The 15,928-nt window shown below is 33.1% G+C and overlaps 1 long non-coding RNA gene across 2 annotated transcripts in view; it reads right to left on the reverse strand.

Moving 5' to 3' along the window:
- LOC141385598 (uncharacterized) overlaps positions 1–5,478 on the reverse strand; it is a 57,293-nt gene extending 51,815 nt beyond the window's left edge. Inside the window, exons 1-2 of one of the 2 annotated variants that reach the window (XR_015491726.1) lie at positions 4,797–4,887; positions 2,057–2,170 (exon numbers count right to left, since the gene is read on the reverse strand). This is a non-coding gene — a long non-coding RNA (uncharacterized LOC141385598). Of the gene's footprint in view, positions 1–2,056; positions 2,171–4,796; positions 4,888–5,415 lie in introns of those variants that run through there. The other variant, XR_015491725.1, reaches the window with a different exon arrangement.
- Positions 5,479–15,928: the final 10,450 nt, after the last annotated feature.

A 15,928-nucleotide genomic window follows, 5' to 3' on the forward strand; every position in this document is an offset into this window, starting at 1 on the left:
GACAATGCTTGTATATTAAAGTTGTACTTGGATGAACTGAAAAATAAAGTGTAAAAAAAAAGGTGTCTCAACATTTTAGGTTCACTTAAATCAGGGGTCTCTAAACTCAGTCCTGCAGATTTTAGCTCCAACTCGCCTCAACACATCTGCAATAATGTTTCTAGAAAGCCTATTAAGAGCTTGATTGGCTAGCCCAGGTTTGCCTTATTGGGGTTAGAACTAAACTTTGCAGGACACCTGGCTTCCAGAATAGAGTTTGGAAACCCCTGACAAAGTGAAGTTGTCTTAACTAAAATTGACAGTTAAACTTGACAAAAGAATGATGTTGATATGGCTTTATAATTTAAGTTTAATAGACATAGTTTAAGTTTAGTGGACTTAAAAATTGATCTGACACAGTTCACACATGTTCAAACAGTTCACACATGTTTGTTCAATTGAATTATACCACATACAGTATCTTTGGGAGAACCCAGAGGAAACTCACAAGGAAAACATACAACTTGCCCAGCCAGGACTTGAACCAGCGACCTTCTTGCAATGAGGCAACAATGCTAACCACTGAGCCTCCATGCCAAGTTACTTAGCATTTAATACTAAAATTAGGTTTTTGAAGTCTGCAAATACAAATTTTACCAAAGCAGCAGGTATTTGAGAGGAACCTCAGAAAAACACACAACAATATTTCAATGAGAAAATGGCTGTCAGTGTTGCCAGATATACAGTACTTGATTACTTCCAGCCCAAACTGTCCAAGACCCTCTCAAAAGCACAAAAACACGTAAAAACTAAAGATGATTAGGTACACACACAGTTGGCTTTGGTTAAATATTTAGCATAAAATGCACATTTAAAACACACATGATCCCAAACCCTCACACATTTTTTCAGATTTTTTTTTTTTTTTTTTTTAAATAATAAGTTCAGTCAAGTAAAACTTTGATGTATAAGTTATGTCAACACATTCCTCCAGATAAGTTAATGTAAAATTAAGCTGTCATAACTAATTGGTACAATCATTTTTTTTATAGTGTGTGGACAATGTGAAACAAATGTCCGCTGATGAGTCCACGTTTACTGTCTATTTCACATTCTGGAGAGATATGGTGTGGAGAAGCCCCAAAAGAAGCACAGCACCCAGACTGCTGCATGCCCAGAGTGAGTAATGGGGGTGGATCAGTGATGGTTTGGGCTGCAATATCATGGCATTCCCTAGGCCCAATGCTTGTGCTAGATGGGCCTGTCATTACTCGGACTGGAAAGATTATGTTTATGGTTAAACTGGGAAAAGACTGAATCCAAAGTAAAGAAGTGTATGAAAGGACGCAAACAGGGTGTCATGATTTGAAGGATATTTTATGCAAGCAGGGGTTTGGCCTTTTAAAAAGCTACATACGGTAACAGAGTAATTGCAAATGTTTTTTTAGAAACCACTTTAGGAGAATGTAATTATTTATTTTCATTATTCAAACAGACTGACATATTTATGCTGTACAATAGCCTGTTTTACACAATAATACCAGTAAAGATCTGTAAAATTACTGGAACAACTTTACTGGTAAAATTAAAATATGCACTGTTCACACAGGACATGACAGTCAGTAATTTTTTATAGAAAAACATCCATTTTAAAATGCAGGTAAAATTGGACAGAAATTAGCTCTAAACGGTTGTGCTTGTATTTGTAAACATGAAAGGGATTTGATTTTTTGTTGTTTCATTTGTACTTCAGACTTTCACATTTACACAGCTGCTTCTGTCTCAGATACAAGGCAAAATACTGCAGAACTATAAGAAGAAAATCTTGCAGCTAGCATTTGAAGGAAAGATAAGCAAAACTGAAGCTAAAAAAAACAAAAAAATTTTACACATTTGACAGAGGTCTAAAAGAAGGACACGGGCAAAGTATTGCAAAAGTATTATGAGCAACTCTGATAAAGAGATGCGGAAGACATGTGAACACTTTCACATGTCAAGATGTACATATGAATGTGTGCTTATGAGAAACTTATCGAAATTAAAGAATACGGGTATATTCTTTTAAAATCTCACTCACCGATTGAAGTTTGAAGTCGCACTCCCCTTCTATTATACACATTTGAATGCAGCAGTTTCAGGTAACTGACAGCAGTTTATCACAAGTTTAAGCAATATTTTTTCACAGCCGGCACTAAGGAGGAACATAAAAATGTTGTCAGATTAGCAAGCAGCAACTAAATGTGTCTGGACAAAACACTGAAAAGCTTTTATTTTTCATAAACAGTGTAAATGCCCCATCAGAATCAGAATGTTCTGATTGACCAAGAATAGACGCTTCTAGTCAGTGCAATTTTCCTTGTTTTCACACAGAGTTCACAGAATTCAGAAAACGTGCCATTACTTTTAACTTCTCAGTCTGGAACACTCCAGGAACATTTGCCAGTACTTTTAAAACATACCTGTTTACACATTGTCTTTTTGTGGAAATGTACCTGTAATTTTCTGGAAAATATGTATGTATAAATGGGGCTCACTGCTCAAGCAATTCCTTTGAGCTGAAATCACTTTGATGAAACATCAGCCAAGTGCTATCAGCCAATAGCTTTGGCTAAGAAACCCACTACAACAATGAACTGTGAGAGACTCAAGAAAAGATGATCAAGATCTTAGCAAAGTAGTGTGAGAGACTAGTGTGACGATTCACTTTGAAATATTAGTTAAGGTCCATACATTACTCTTGTTATATTAGTTTATCTCATATCACTCAGTACATCCATCTATTTATTTATAAGTGAGGGAATGTGGGATGGTCTGAAACTGAGAATTATTGAAATTGTGAAAACAGTAATGGTGAAATAATGTTGATAAACTTTGTGTAAGCTTGAAGGTAGTATTGACTCCCTGTGCATCACTGAATGGAAAACATAATATTGAAAAAATAATATGCGGTTATATTAATAGTTCATCTCTATCCCAAAACAGACTTCAAAAGTTCACAGAGCAGCTGTGATAATATTTTGGAGGCACTGCAGCCTTATAGGGAGAAAGAAGAATAGTTTAATCTCTTCACCTGCTATACATGTTATAACTAATCTCTTTGATGTAGCCCAGAACAGTAATGTAAAACAAAGCTGCTTTACTCACACAATAAACTTTATGTATAAATAATGTCATGTTCTCATAAGCCAAAAATATTCATGGTTTTTGATTATCCTTTTAAAAGGATAACCTTGAAAGCCCCCATCCCACATAAATAAACCCAGTATTGTACAAGATTCCACATCAATGTGTGTACAGCATATACAGTAGAGCAAACTCCGTTTACAGAACTATTAACATATAGTTGATCAGTTCACAATCATTAATACTACAATAGCTACATTATGATGTAGCAACTAATAATCGTAAATGCAAAAAATAAAAATTATATATATATATATATATATATATATATATATATATATATATATATATATATATATATAATTTACACAATATAAAACACTAGAATTTACTTTGAATTACTATTAAGTATTAGTGTGTGATTCAAAAACAATGTAGTATTAACTCTGAATTACTAATGAAGCAATTTTTAATGCAAATCCTGGAGTGTGTTTTCCCCTCCCAGATATGATAAAAACAACCCTTCATAACAACGTGGAAATAATGTGTTATTATACTTAATAAATATGGACAAAGTTGTTGTCTTACGAGGAAAAAAATAAATAAAAAATTGTCACCTTGAAATTATATGGTTCTATCCACGTTCTAAATATATTTTAGATACTGAGATATTTTTCATACATCAACGTGTCAGGGGTCACCAATCTCGGTCCTGTAGGGCCGGTGTCCCTGCAGGGTTTAGCTCCAACTTGCCTCAACACACCTGCCTGAATGCTTCAAGTATACCTAGTAAGAGCTTGATTAGCTTGTTCAGGTGTGTTTGATTAGGGTTGGAGCTAAAAACTGCAGGACACCGGCCCTCCAGGAACAAGTTTGGTGACCACTGTGTCAGAGACTCTAAATGTAAATGATCAAAATTCTCTTCAAATGCAAATTGGTGTAAAAAAAAAAAAAAAAAAAAAAAAGGCTAATGCAGATAGAACCTTCTAATTCTAAAAAGTTTATTTTTGCCTACAATTATACTAATTGTCAGATCATTAATTGAAACATTACTTATCAAGAAAAAAAAAAATACAAAAAATTTTTTTTTTGATGTTTGAGAAAGCTAAGAAAGTTCCTTTCAATAACATTTAATAATTGCTTGCATTTGAATATTTTTGTTGAAATTAATAAAAGGCTGTTTAAATATTTTGTTAAGTGCAGATGCTAATTTTGTGTTATCAGTATGGTTAGTTTAATTTTATTATATGCCCCATAAATTTTTGTTATTTAAATAACGGTTTCTTTCAACATCTCATTTAAAATGTCAATCAATCAATCAATCAAAAAAAAAAAAAAAAAAAAAAGCTTCTAAAATCATCACATTTATGCACATCTTTTCAGTTTCCGGTCTTTCCTCAACTTTGTAGTGCAGCATTTGGTCAACTGGTTTCTCGCTGCCAACAGAGCAGTCTGTCTTAGAGTAAACAACTTACATAAAAACATTGCATAATTTTAAATAAAGTTGTCATTAAATAAGAATGTGTAAATCAATTTTGAAAAAAAAAAAAAGTTTATAATTCTACGGTGACAAAATAGTTGCGGAACTCCAACAAAGCTGTTTTAATCACTTCAGCATAAGTGAATATTATTTAATAGAGATAATGGCAACACATTTTTCAATAAATTCACTACAATGACAATAATAGCATTACCTGCTTGACGAATAGTATTGTCTACAGCTGGGGTGTCCAAACTCGGTCCTGTAGGGCGGGTGTCCTGTCGAGTTTAGCTTTAACTTGCTTCAACACACCTGGAAGTTTCTAGTGTATCTAGTGAGAGCTTGATTAGCTGTTTCAGATGTGTTTGATTAGGGTTGGAGCTAAACTCTCAAGGACACCAGGACCAAGTTTGCACACCCCTGGTCTACAGCAATGGTCTCAAACTTAATTCCTCAAGTGCCAAAGCTCTGCATAGTTTAGCTCCAACCACCTCACACCAGCTTAATAGTCTAGAAGCCTTGAACACCTTGATTACTTGATTAGCTGGGCTTGATTAGGGTTGGAGCAAAACTGTACAGAGCTGCAGCCCTTTAGGTATTTTGTTTTATAGTAGTATGAGAAATGTATAATGAGGAATGAGGAAAAAAGGCTACTACAATTGCAATGTAAACATTAGATTAAAATAAACTATTTTATCAGATATTATCAACAAATTATAACTCAATCATCAGTGCACACTCACAGAAGCACAAAACTTAAGAGTTATCACAAAAACACCAATTTTATTATTCATTATTTAGCTAATTATTTACTTACAAAAACAAGCACTTACAAGATAAGCTGGAACAAGAAACTGCTGGTGTGACAAAGGTTTGCAACAGTACAATTCAAGACCACAAAAGAAAGACATGCTTGGGTAAAAATAGACAAGACATGATTAAACTAAATACATACAGGGGTGAGACACAGGTGAAGATACTGAACATTAACACAGCGGGAAACAGAACAATTGGAATCACATGATGGAAACAGAAAGAACATGGAGCACGGCACATGGGGAACCAATAGATAATAGACACATGATGAGAACACACAACACGGACTGACATGTTACAGTAATCAGATTACAACTTAAAATTTAACAAGTCCCTAACTATGAAATTATCTTGAACTAAGTTTAATAAAAGCATTTCATCACCTTAGAATTATAAGGTTCTATATAACATTTTTTGTCAAAATTGAGTTTTTATTACATATTCTTATTAAATGACATCTTATTTACATTATGGTATGTTTTTTATAAGTTGTTTTACATTTTAAGACTTTTTATTTAAAAAGCAAAAAAGGTTTATCTACAAAGTCGAACTCTATATGGCTCTATAAGGTTCTTTCTGTGAGCCAATCAGCATTTTTAATGCATGCACGAAGACCAGTTAGGATCAGCTTTCTTTGTAATTTCACAGGACTGCTCCATAGACAGCACTAAACACCAGGAAGACAAAATCACACAAAATCAGAGTCAGCTAAATAATGCCATACCACACAAAATTGAGATGAGTGTAAATGTGATGATGAAGAAGCATTTCTTGACATTGAGATTCATTCACTCATTCATTTTCATTTCGGCTCAGCTCCTTTATTAATCTGGGTTCACCGCAGCGGAATGAACCGCCAACTTATCCAGCATATGTTTTACGCAGCGGATGCCCTTCCAGTTGCAACCCATCACTGGGAAATTTCCATACTCAACACTCATTCACACACATGCACTATGGCCAATATTAGCTTATCCAATTCACCTGTACCGCATGTCTTTGGACATGTGGGAGAAACCAGAGCACCTGGAGGAAACCCACGCAAACACAGGAAGAACATGCACACTCTACACAGAAATGCCAACTGATCCAGCCGAGGCTCGAACCAGCAACCTTCTTCCTGTGAGGGCAATCGTGCTACCCACTGCGCCACCGCATAGCCGACATTGAGATGAAATATTACATTTTACATTGTTAAAAAATAAATTAATATTAAAAAAACATATATATATTAACATCTGCACTGGAAAAAAAATATTTAGCACAGCCTTGTATGCTTAATTTGAACAAGAATAAATATTCATCCTAAAACATTAAATAAATGTTATAGAAAGCCAAAAATTTACTTTCTCAAGCATCAACATATTGTTACAACACCATATATATATATATATATATATATATATATATATATATATATATATATATATATATATATATATATATATATATATATATATATATGGTTGTATTCCTTGAGAAGTAATGCTTCAATGAATGATCTGCCAGATAGAACCTTACCTTATAATTCCAAGTGGAAAATGACTTTTCAGAATGAGAAGGTTCTATCTGCATTTACCATGTTTTTTTTTTTTTTTTTTTTTTTTTTACTCCAATTTGCAAATGTAAGACAACTCTGATAATTTACATTTAGAGAACCCTTAGGGTGTCTGTCATGTTAATGCACAAAAGAGAAATGTTTGCTATATGGAATGCAGAAACTTTAAAGCTCAATATCTCAAAATCATATAGAAAGCAGATAGAACCTTATAATTCTGTGTGACGATTTGTAGTTTCATTGTGAGTCTAGTTAATTTAACTAATGATAATTATTGGACTATTGATATTATGTATTAAGTAATGAGCACCACTGAAAATACAGTGTGAATATTCTTTAAAAATTTTGTAAAAGTTTAAGTAGTAAGTAACGGTCACACTTTATTATGGCTTGTTTGTTGAATTTAAATTACATTGCATCTGCATGCCAACTAATTCTTATAAGATTATAATTAGACTGTTAAGTTGGGGTTAGGGTTAGTGTAAGTTGATATGCACTTGCCAATAGTCAGTTAAATGTCTGTTGAAGGAGCAGTATCAACAGATATTAAGCAGACAGTCTACTAATACTTAAATGGACCATCAACATAAAGTGTTACCTGTATAATTATTTACAGTATTTTGAAGTGCCCATAATATCAATAATGTGCATGTTTATTATCATGATATATTGAATTATTGGTGCCCACATTGACTGCCTTGTTTGCCTATGTCTACATCCGGTTTACCCAAATGTTTATTATTATTAGTATTATTAATTTTATTTAAGACTTAATACTTATTATGATCATTGTGTACAAAAACCAACAAGGCAGGCTTAAATGCTGGCTTTAAATGCTAATGAATTCTGATCAGTGCCTCATACTCAGAACTGACACTAAAATAGAATTGCATCAATTGACAGCTGGCATTGTGACTTTTACCTGCTGTTTGTGGCTGACTTTATTAGATGTTATGCATGCCCCAAGTGGGTGTGAGACATTTAAATGTGTTTGATTCATTTATTGTGTACCTGACCTTTAAGCATACTATAAAGTTCTAACCCATTTCAGTGTTGCATTTAATATAATTGATATGTTGAGGGCAGTGTGACATTTATTTTATAAATCATGGAGTGAAGGTATTTTAAGGTATTGTTTTATCCTATGTTTAGTTATGTTATGGTTTGGGAGTTTGGGAGCCTCAGCTTTACAGCGCATAGGCTCTTTTTTCTTTTGTAATGTAGGCTGTACATACATATACAATATCTTTGTTGTATCAGCCCATTAAAATGTAAAAAATTATAAATGTTCAAAATAACATTAGGGAAAGTTTCTAAAAATGTATTTCATTGTTAGTTTGTGCTAATAGTTGATTAATTAAGATTAATGGATGAAAAGTTCAAATGCAAAAGATCAGGTGCAAAAAGTGCTACCTGAAATTTTCTAAAATTTGTCTTTTTCTCAGGCTCCACAAAGAGTAATGGCAAAGAGTAAGTTACATTTGCATTGCCTTTACTGTACATAAACAAAGCAAAAGGCTGAAAAGAATGCTTATTTTAGAAGAAAGTTTCAGAAGGTACTTAGAGATTTTGACATCTGAACTCTTTAAATGAAACCTTACTGCCACACGTGTGTATATATATATATATATATATATATATATATATATATATATATATATATATATATATATATATAATTTTTTTATACTCTGAAATAAAAAATATTTAACTTAGTTTATTATTTATTAGAGCTGGAAGGGCACCGGCTGCATAAACATATGCTGAATAAGTTTGCGGTTCATTCCACTCTGGCGACCCAGATTAATAAAGGGACTAAGCCAGAAAAAAAATAAAATAAATGAATGAATGAAAAATATAATAATATTAATAATAATAATAATTCGCTACATGAAACATACGTGGGATAAGCTGGTGGTTTATTCTGCTGTGGCGACCCCTGATTAATAAAGGGACCAAGCCAAAATTGAATAAATGAATAAGTGAATAAATGAATGAATGAATGAATGAATGAATGAATGAATGAATGAATGAATGAATGAATGAATGAATGAATGAATGAATGAATAATAATATTTCAATAGCGGGCGGCACGGTAGCTCAGTGGTTATCACTGTCGCCTCACAATAAGTAGGTTGCTGGTTTAAGTCCTGATTGTTCCAGTTGGTATTTCTGTGTAGAGTTTGCGTGTTCTCTCCGTGTTGGCATGGGTTTCCTCTGGGTGCTCCGGTTTCCCCCACAATCCAAAGAAATGCGGTATACGTGCATTGGATAAACTAAATTGGCCGTAGGTTATGAGTGTATAAGGTTTCCCAGTACTGGGTTGCGGCTGGAAGTGCATTCACTGCTTAAAACATATGCTAAAATAGTTGGTGGTTCATTCCATTGAGGCGACCTCTCAAATAGAAATATAAGATGAAGCAAAATGAATAAATGAAGAATGTCATTAGGAACATATTTGTTGTGTAAGGAAAATATTTGACAAATTCAAATATCTGCAAATCTGAGAAATCAAAAATAAAATTATAAAAAAATATATATATATATTGAAAAACATCTATGAAAATCAATTTCTATAGTTATGGAGTCAATTTACAAAATTTCTTCTTTGAAGATTATTTTCTTAATGAATTTTGGACTTTTGAAATTGTCAAATGATGTAAAATTGAATACAAATGTCTGAAACACATGGATCTTACTGTTATTTTGACTTTTTTTTTCAATATAAAACTAAACAGAAAAATTTTATTATTTTCGGTTCGGCCCAGTCCCTTTATTAATCCGGGCTTGCCACAGCAAAGTGAACCGCCAACTTATCCAGCACATGTTTTATGCAGTGGATGCCCCTCCAGCTGCAACCTCTGGGAAATAAACAGTATAATCTCATTTTAAATTTGCTCATAGGGCAATCGATTTTTAGCAAGTCCACCCACACTGTAAATCCACACTTCTGCTCCGATTGTGTTATTCAGAGAAATTATACCACACATTTTATTAAACATTCCAGATAGTGCCATTTCAGTTTTTAAGGACCAAAACTTTTGAATACTCAGAGCCTCAAGCTCTTTGAAAGCACTGGGAGAATTAGATTGTGTCTGTGGTTACGAGTTCTGAGCAGAAAACTGCTGAATCGGCTGAAATGAACACCAATAAGCAGATCATGACCCTTGGTTTGCTTATGCATATGCATACTGTACATACAAATATACATGCAAACATAAATACAAGCATAACCTGCATGTAACTAAACTGCATAACTTTATGTAGAAAAAAAAAAAAAAAAAAAAGCTCTTGAATGTTTTTCAGACTTCATTTTCTACAAAAGTGAATCAGATCTCAACAAAGTCACATCTTGCATTATCTGAACAAGTGAATCCAAGTACCAATTCATCTCCTGCTGTGTCTCAGCATTTCCTCTTTGTGTGTCTGCAGCCCAGTCAAGCACATCTGACTTTACATGTCATCGCTATCAAATGGGCCCTTTTGAAAATGCATGACAGTGGCCATTGTAATGGAGTACACTCGCTCGCTTGCACGGAGGAGAGTGGCTCAGATCTAGTAATTGTGTAGAAGGCTATTCAAAACATGCATGTGTACAAACGACATATAATACTACAATCGATACCCACAGTGTACATGAAATACAATGAAGATTTAATGCAAATACTTCAGTCAATACATTAAGTATTGTGTTAATAGGTATGTTTTAAGTAAAATGTTCACATATGTAATGTTTATAAACTACTAGTTTGTAAATTTCAAATAAAAATGTATCACACATATAGTACTTTGATATGGTAGTAATTTATGTCAGTATTTTTGGGATTTGGCTGTAAGTAATCACAGTATTGATGTACAGTCTATAAAAAAGAACTAAATTTCCCACCACAGCTATGCTGATGACACTCATATCTACTTAGCGGTATTGCCTAATGACTACAGCCTCATTGATACCAATGCATTGATGAAACGTGCCAAAACTTTCGTTCAACAGATCACACTATTATGTCTTTTTTCTCTTTTTTAAAATACAATTTAATTTGTTTTTAATATAAATGTATTATTCTTTGTTGATTTTATGTTCTTATACTTGTCTCTTTTATTACTGTTTGTGTAAAGCACTTTGAATTACCATTGTGTATGAAACTTTTTATTTACTGTACATTAACTTTCCTTGCCTAACTTGACTTGCCTTTTCATAGTGCACTGGTGTGATATTGTGTTTATAAAGCAGTTTGATGGAACAACTCTGTGAATAAAATTAAAAAACCTTATGAGTGAGGAACTACTTCTTTCTGCTGCAGGTTACCATCTAAAACACAAATCTGATTTTACCAAGTAGGACATGTTCCTGGTTTAACATCTATGTTGATCCTGGAACAATCATATTTACTGTAAGATATATGTTTATAAGTTTATGCTTACAATTAGGTTTATGCACTTCAACATGATTGTTATCCAACTATTATTGCCCTCTGATTTTGGGAATAATTCACTGTTATGGTTGGGTTTAGGGGTAGAGAATAGGTATGGAATTACATTTTCAAACAACAATGATGTTTTAAGATCAACAAAGATGTTAATCCGGAATCACATCATAGTTGGCAAAATCATTATGTGCCATCTAAACAGATGAGTGGAAGCAGTTCAAAAGCATCTCTTTATAATGGTGGAGTATACTAAAGTACATATCTACAATATGCTGGAAGTTTTTCAGTGGCATTATATTAATAATGTTTGACTTAAAAACATTAAGTGTGATGTTAACTATGGTTTAAAAACACCACAACCAAAACAACAACAACTGAAAGGGTTTAAACCTTCTTCAAGTTCAAAAGGAGTAATAGTATAATAGTATCCACATTACTCAAGTACTTTGCAACCCTGAAGCTGAGTGTTCTTATAGTCAGTCTTTCTCTAAATAGCATAACATATCAGGTTGTGGGACACACAAGTTTTATCTTCAAGGTTGGTTCGTGTAAGAATAGATATTTAAGCTTGCAATAAGTGCAGTTTCAATGTGTGTGTGTGTGTGTGTGTGTGTGTTTGTGTGTTAATCTCATAGCCATTTCTTAACCTTCAGATATATATATATATATATATATATATATATATATATATATATATATATATATATATATATATATATATATATATATATGTGTGTGTGTGTGTAAATATGTAAATATATAACACACAGTTTTATGGGAATATTAATAATTTTGCAACCCACCACAGATGATCTTAATTTATGAATATTTTTCACTGCCTTCCATGAAGATAAAAGCCAACAGACAAAAGTATAGGACACCCACGATTTAAAAAAGAATAAATATAAATCCTCCAAATGAATCAGCAAGCCTATGGGAGATCTGTATGAGTCTCATATTCCTCTGCGGATGACAAGAAGTATTTCTAAAACTAATGTATGAGTCTCCTCTAAAGGGCTTGTGGAGATCTTTAATAAATCACTATTGCCAGCAGCAGATGGATAAGCTACTGAGGACCCTGCTGTTTAGTGATAGTGTTCAGGAGTTGTTTAGATAGGGATATCTGTGCTCGGTATATGTAAATGACAAATAGTTCATTGAACTGCTCACTCGTTTCTATGCCAGTGGTTCTCTAATAGCCACTATTTTAAGCAAAGAAATATCTAAGTGACCAAATAATTTGTATGGTTGATAATTTTTATTGAACTAAATTAGCAGATGTCTTGAGTTTTGTTAATGTTGTGTTGTCATGTCCAATTGTTATAAGTAATGTTTATTGAAAGGAAATTTGAGTTTGATAAAGCATACATGTGCTGATTGCAGTGTTTTTGGTTTGTTTATCACACTTAGCACTTTTTAGTTAAGTTTATCATGTGCTGATTCCTTTGATTTGTGCCCTTCTTTTTTGTAAAAAATGACAACATCTGCACTATGTGACAAGTTCTCCAGGCTTTTTTTTTTTAACAAGTACATAGTTTAAACTCTGACAAACATTTAAAGGTTCTGTAATGAACATTTTTCCCCAATGTTTAGCATCATCTTAACTTAAACAGAAAGACATCTGTTCAAAAACAGAGAATAGTGACAATTGATAAGAACATCCATCTGCAGCCACAGTGTCTTGAAGGAGGTGGGATATACCAAATACTAGACAGTATTTGATTTATCAGAAGATTTGAAGTATAAAATATTGATATATAAACAATTAAAATGTTGATTCATTTTGCGGGAAGTGACAAACCCAAAAAAAACACTCAAACTACTGTAATTGAGTAGTTTTTTCTGAGGAATTGTAATTTACCAAATAGTTTTAAAAATGTGTATTTTTACTTCCCCTTGAATACATTTTTAGTGCTGTATCGGTCCTTTTACTTCATTATTTTCCTTCAACCTGCAGTCTCTACTTTATTTTTTTCTTGTCTATGGGATTGGATAAAGTAGAACAATTCCAGTGACGCCAAGTGCTGTGATTCTGTACAGTCAAATCGCACATAGAAACTAAATCGCAACATAAAGAACTACCTCAAGACATGGGTGCTATATTAATGTGGCAAACCATTTGGATGCATTAAAAGTGTCCAAGAATATGTCAAAAATCATGACACGCAATAACCTACAGACTGTGCATGATGACTAAAATGGCCTTAAACAATAAGTAAATGCACAACAGATTGTTACGTTTTCACACACATACATGCACAAATCGCATGACTTTCACAGTCTAATACTCACTACTATTGAATAATTTAAAAAGTGCTAAGTGCTAAAGTTACTCATACTCAGAGTAATATTTGCAATATGTTTACTCTACTTGCACTACATTTTTGGGCAAGTAAAGGTACTTTTACTTGAGCAAGATGTTTCAGGGCTCTTTCCACCACTGCCTAAAGATTTGAATGTTTATATTTTCCAAATGTGAATTGTCACTGTTTTAGAACACACTAGAATATAGAAATCATTTATCGTATCACAATTCTATCACTTAGCACTTCACCTTCCCCTTACTTCTCATTTTTCGTGGTCAAGTGAAGAGGTAGGGGTGTCCAAATTTTCTTTAGCTTGAAGGAGTAGGGCTAAGTGGAAGGGCTAGAGTCTTTGAAACTGAGATTTTTCAGGACCATGCACACTCGAAACCAAGGGTAAGATAATTTCGCAGAATACACCATCTACAATGGCAGCATGACTGCATACAGAAGTAAAGAGATGTACAAATTACTATTTGTAACAAACAAATTAGTAACAAACAAGGATATATTTAATACATTCATTTCCACGTTTGTGTTTTACTGTCATGCTTTAAAAATGATAAAAAATATCACTCTCTATAATCCCTTTAATAAAAACTCTTATATAATAGTCCCACAACATATTTTCACATCTGTCACTCAATGACACGAACACCCTGCCAAAAAAGTCTAAAGGTTGGGAATGACCTTTTTAAAGTGTCTGCTATAATGGTAATGTTGTTTTTGTGCGTTTTGATGAATATGGCCACGGTGTAAATGCACGGTTTCAAGCTTATTGACACATTATAACATTATGATAACATGATATTGTTGCCTTCAGTGAAGATTAATACCAACAAATAAATAAATAAATAAATAAATAAATAAAATAAGCAACTAAAATAACTACAGTAGTCACAATCATCAATCTCATATGAAGTAAGAGATGGCGATGACATATGATGTGTCCAGGTGTTGTAGGGCTGTCCCATTTCTTAGGGGTTAATTTAAAATCACTTCACACTCTGTTTCAAGGGCCAAGGGGAAAGGGTTAACAAAAACACTAATTGGATTGGGCCTTAGACATATTTATTATAACCCCTAAAAAAACTTTAATGCTAATTTCACAGGGAACTTTAACAACTAATTGTTGAGTTTTATACACATAGTGTAGAACTTTTGCAAATTCCGTTGAAAAAAAAAAAAAAACTGCTTTGTTCAGGACATAATTTGACCATAAAATGGAGATGTCAGTCCTGTAAATCACAACTATGTGTGTACAGAGAAGTGAAAAGCACTCAAAGTTGAACTAAAAAACTTCATTGCAGTTAAGTAAAGTTTGACTGCTGTCAACGTTTTGAAAAAAAAAGTAACTGGTGCATTAAAGTGTATGTCAAATAGCCAAAGACACACAATTTCAATTAGCGGAATTTTAATTAATTTTCAATTACATTACAAATGCATTAAACAAAGTTTCAGTTTGTTACCTTTTATTTTTTCAAAACATTTCTGTAAACCCATGAATCGCTTATCACCCCTCAGTAGAGAACTGTTCCACTGTCCGTATTATTTTTTACCACATCTCAGATCAATTTAATATTTTTTGTAAACATTTTAAGAGGGATTTGTGTAAACACCTAATTCTTTTCTTTTTTTTAATTTTTATTTTTTTATAGAATGTGCTGCAAATTATTTTAGCTTGAAGCAAGCAAACCATCCATTTTTTTCCCTCCACAGTGCACTGTATTTTGTGTACACACCGGTCCATAAAGTCTCACTCCAATTATAAGAGTTTTATTACATTTTTTTATCTCTTCCAGTGATAAAATGCTTTCAATCCCTAATTAACTTCATTTCCCACACTTCAGTCTTCAAATTAGTGAATATAAATAGCTGTTTGACCCCCCAAAACCAACCAACCAACCACACACACAGCAAATATCCAAATCTTCATCCAAAAGGGCCCCAACAATACACATTTTGGTAATCTCCCTTATCTAAAACCTCAATTTCAGGCCTCGGAGCCTCTATGAATATGTTAAATATGAGATGATCCAAAATGTGAAGTGTTTGGGGTACTCCTAAACATGAATGAGAACTGCCACCCTGTAGGAAGACCGCAGGGTTCGATTTAATTACTGTTACAGGCATAGCCATTGGGATTTTTTTTTGGCAGCCTCAAAGTATCTGTTGTAATAAACTTCTGGTCTATTTGAACATTTGGTTTGGTCACAAGTTAGAGTTACAACTTCTCATG

The sequence above is a fragment of the Danio rerio genome, chromosome 5 (assembly GCF_052040795.2).
Source record: "Danio rerio strain M-AB ecotype USA chromosome 5, GRCz13ab, whole genome shotgun sequence".
Classification (NCBI taxonomy): domain Eukaryota; kingdom Metazoa; phylum Chordata; class Actinopteri; order Cypriniformes; family Danionidae; genus Danio; species Danio rerio.